This window comes from Citrus sinensis, chromosome 7 (genome assembly GCF_022201045.2).
Source record: "Citrus sinensis cultivar Valencia sweet orange chromosome 7, DVS_A1.0, whole genome shotgun sequence".
NCBI classification, from domain to species: domain Eukaryota; kingdom Viridiplantae; phylum Streptophyta; class Magnoliopsida; order Sapindales; family Rutaceae; genus Citrus; species Citrus sinensis.
The window spans coordinates 15,094,252-15,099,388 of NC_068562.1; positions in this window are offsets into that span (position 1 = coordinate 15,094,252).

Consider the following 5,137-nt stretch of genomic DNA (forward strand, 5'->3'; position numbering starts at 1 on the left):
TGGTGAAAATGACTTAGATTATCCTAAAATTAGAATTGAAATGGCAAGAATAAATTGAAAAGAATTCTATTGAAATGACGTACTTAGGTATCTAGATCCGTATCAATATGCACCATGGGCTAAATATTCCTTATTAATACCAATTAAATCACGAGGGGGGAATCCATGCCTCATGAACCACACTCTAATCAATATGGTGCTAAGGGCTTATCGTGCCAAATAATAATAACCTTGTACTAGGGAGCCGGTGTAACTAGGACGGTATCTAGACAAGATTATTATTATTTGTCGACGAAAAGTCAAATCATCCATAAAAATTAGAGGAAAAAAAAAATAAATTTACCAAATAAAGCCCATAACACATGTTGAGACTTCACTTTCAACCCAAGCTTGAAAGGAAATTAGCTACTCATAATTGAACTAGGGGCAAAATGAAAATTTATTAAAATACATAGAAAATACAAGATGGAGAAGGAATAACAGAAAATGGAGTCTAAAAATGGATTCAGAGCTATTAAATTAGGGGGAGAGGCCCCCTTTTTATAGATACATTGAGTAAATCGTAGCCATCAGATTAAAAACAGTTTGGACGCTCAGGATTACACCACGTCATCAGTCAACAGTACGCGGTTTGATCACATGGGTGAACAGTAACATGGTTTGACCCTGGTTGAACAGTAACACGGTTTGGTTAAAAATAATCCTGTGTAATGCATGTACCATATGCGAGATTTTTGGTTCACTGATATGCTGCCACGTCATCGATCAACAGTGTATAAGAATTTTAGTCCAACAGGATCGTGACACCTCATCAGTGAATGCCACATCATCGGTCAATGCCACGTCATCGATTCGTCTATGTGAACAGTGTCGTGAACAGTAACGTAGACAGTACCGTACATGTGAATAGTGCCGTACATGTGACTGTTTTGCCGTCTCATCTCTCGTTCATTGTGAAATGACTATGATGCCCCTAAAATACATAAAATACTTAATTAAAATAAAACACACATAATTAAATTACAAGAAGCTTAAATACATAAAAGTAATGGTTGTTAGTAAGGCTTGAAATGTAAAATGACGATTTTCTCCTTTATAAATATGCATTTTCTAACACTTAACACACCCCCCAACCAGCTTATTGCTAATCCCTAGCAAATAAAGCGAAAACAAAATTCAATTTCAAAATGATTTTTTTTTTAACAATCATGTTTATTCAATCAGACTAATGATAGTAATCAAATAAAAATATAAGCATTATCTCCAGTCTAAAGAAACATCACACCCACATCAACCATCCACATGAATCAGCCCAGTAGACTTTGTCATAGCTACTTTCAAGAATGATATGTCAAACCCCAAAATCTCACTGGAAGTAGTGACACTCTCACAAAGAAATTAAACCCAATAAAAATAGTCACTCTAATGAATGGTAATTGAGAGAAAATAATAAAGAAGTGATATCACCTGCTCTCACCAAGATGAAAGAAATATGCCCTCAGCTTACAAATAATATGATCTCAAGTCAAATAAAAATACTAATCAACCCAATTTATTTGTTTATTTATTTTTTATGCACCACTACATTTTTTTAGCCCATATAACTAGCTTCTACTTCAGACTATAGTTCCCTAAAATCAAGAAGGACTTTTATTAGGACGTAACGTAGGCTAGGGACATGGCTAACAAAAAAGGAAAATAAGAAAAACAAAGTGTATGTTTGAGAAAATTGCAGAGGAATTTTTTTTTTGGAAGTTGCAAGGTGGATTTCATCTATTATTGTTATTTTTTTCTTCTTTTTTTTTGAAACAACAATTTTTTTTTGTTTTTGTTTGGCACAACTTCACTGAACAAAATAATTATTTACATTTTTCTCAAACATAAATAGGTGATGAAACATGTAAGATATTGGGTAATACTCCAAATTAGAGTGGGTCAAGATGATAAGTTTGATAAAGAAAATGTTTTTTTTTTTAAAGGCTCAAAAGGGTTAACTATGGATATTTCATAAAAGGGATGACTAGAAAGGCTCAAACGGATCAAAGATAGCATTTCCATCATCTTTTAGGGCTCTAAATAATCTTCTATATCTACTGGTTAGATGGGCCTCCAAATGTAGAAACACACATTTTTTTCTCTTTTTTTTTTAATTTTACAATTTTTTTTATGGTTAACTCAAAAAAAAATCTAGAGACCGTGCATAAAATAATAAACTGCTAAGCTGTATAAAGAATGGGCAAAAGGGTTACTCTCCAAGAAAAATAATAGGCTCAAAAACTCACTTGGTACTTATTATGACATGTTCATTCCTTCAAGCAACTCATATTTGTCTCCGACATCAACATGTAAAGTAACAAATATAGCGTAACATCACTTAAGACCAAAGATAATACAAATAATAAAATTTGAAATTAATCATGTCATCCAATGTTAAAACAAATCACACAACCTATTCTAAACATGAAAGGAAAATATGCATGCAGAAATGTGAAAATGATGCAGAAAAACTAATTACAAAAGTTACATTAAAATGATAGAAAAAGAAAATGGTTTTTTTTTTAAAATAAGAAGATGCGTTTCTAGAGACACTACACTCCATATTCAGCCATCTTCGACTCAAATTTGAAAATGTATATTTATAAAGGAGAAATAAAAAAAAGAAATGTCTGATTTTTTAAAATTTTTTAATTTTTTTTTGTTTTTAATTTTTTTTTGTTTTTGTTTTTTTTTTCAAACGATGAAGGTGCGTTTCTAGAGTCACTACACTCCATATTCAGCCATCTTCAACACAAAAGGTTAGCAACAGTTAGTTTCTACAACAAAAAATTAGTAAAAACTTAACCAAGATTCCACAATTGTCGACTATTCCCTCCCCCCAACCAGAACAAAACATTGTCCTCAATGTTTGAAAGGAAAGAAGTAGAGTTTAGAAGACATCACCTGGGTGGTGCAACACAGAAGAAAATATTTACAAGCGGAGAGTTAAATCTAATTTTTACTTCTTACTGCGACTACTGTTACTATCATTATTTGGACGCTCCAACACAAAGGTCCAGGGGTCTGGCTCCGGTCTATAAACTTGTAACAGATCAAGTAACTCATTAGCAGTGTGAGCACAAATAAAAAGCTTTTTGGCATTGGAAGGAACGAAATATTTTTTTATTGCATGGTTAAGAAATGCGATAAAGCCATCATAAAAATTATTGACATTTAACAAATCGATGGGTTTCTGGTGAATGTGCAGATGGGCCCAAGATGCTAGTGCGATAAGTGCCTCTAGTGTTGCAAGATCTCCTGGAAGGAAAATAAAAGCATCAGCATGATTAAGCATTTTAGTTATTCTTTCTTACATATCTGAGACGACTAACTCTTCTCCAGTCGGTGAGTCAGACAAACTGCCCAAAGGTTTTAGGATTCTTGGGATGATGCCTGACACTTGGCTTCCTTTGACAAAAGCAGCTTCTGAAACCAATTTTGATAACCCTCGGTTACCTCCTCTATACACCAAGTGTAATTTTCTCTCTGCTATGCTTCGACCAAGATCTACAGCTGCCTCAACGAACTCTTTATGTTTGCCATAGTTAAATCTAGAAAGCACACAAATGTTCTTGAATTGTCTATTGGGAGTAGCTGCCATCAGAATATTTCTCAAAAATAATTTGTGAGTGCTTAATAAAAAGTCATATTTAAGAATCTTGGTGACAGTAGATCACAATTGTGTATGAGGTGGCATGTCAGTGTCAAATAACGTATAAAGCACATGGTTCGCGAGTAAAAAAGGAAACAGTAAAAAGGAAAAAAGTAAACATTAATAAAATGAAATTATTAAAGACAATAATGCAAATGATAAAATAATAGTGAAATAAAATAACAGTGAAGTAAAAAGGATATGTACAATTAGTTGCGACTGTGGCTCACATTTTCCTCTGGTTTTACGTCCAGAAACGGCTTGAATGCCCTCTATGGGTCGAGGATGGGCTTCCCATCCAGTTTTCTTATAAACTGGCAAACAGGGTCATTTATAGTCAGATTCCCGAGACTATATCGTGCATGCTCTTTCTGGAATAATGGTCATAACTGGAGAATCGCTCCTTGCACATATCCACTGGGATACGTTTCAAGAGACAGAGGATATCATCCAATGACTCCTTATTCAAGCCATCCCTAATGAATTGAATTTTATCTTCCCTGTTATCAGACACCATTCCTATTGTGAAATGATTATGATGCCCCTAAAACACATAAAATACTTAATTAAAATAAAACACACATAATTAAATTACAAGAAGCTAAAACACATAAAAGTAAAGGTTGTTAATAAGACTTGAAATGTAAAATGACGATTTTCTCCTTTATAAATATGCATTTTCTAACACTCAACACACCCCCCAACCAGCTTATTGCTAGTCCCTAGCAAATAAAGCGAAAACAAATTTCAAATCCAAAATATTTTTTTTTAGAACACTCATGTTTATTCAATCAGACTAATGATAACAATCAAATAAAAGTATAAGCATTATCTTCAGTCTAAAGGAATATCACACCCAATCAACCATCCACATGAATCAGCCCAGTAGACTTTAACATAACTACTTTCAAGAATGACATGTCAAACTCCAAAATCTCACTGGAGGTAGTGACACTCTCACAAAGAAATTAAACACAATAAAAATAGTCACTCCAATGAATGGTAATTGAGAGAGAAAATAATAAAGAAGTGATATCACATGCTCTCACGAAGATGAAATAAATATACCCTCAACTTAGAAATAATACGATCTCAAGTCAAACAAAAATGCTAGTCAACCTAATTTATTTGTCTCTTTTTTTTTATTATGCACCACTACATCCTTTTAGCCCATATAACTAGCTTCTACTTCAAACTATAGTTCCCTAAAATCAAGAAGGACTTTTATTAGTACGTAATGTAGGTTAGAGAAATGACTAACAAAGAAGGGAAATAAAGAAAACAAAGTGCATGTTTAAGAAAAATACAAAGGAAATTTTTATTTTTATTTATTTATTTTTTGGACGTTGCAAGGTGGATTTCACCTTTTTTTCTTGCTTTTGCTTGGCACAACGTCACTGAACAAAATAATTATTTATATTTTTTCTCAAAAATAAATAGGTGATGGAA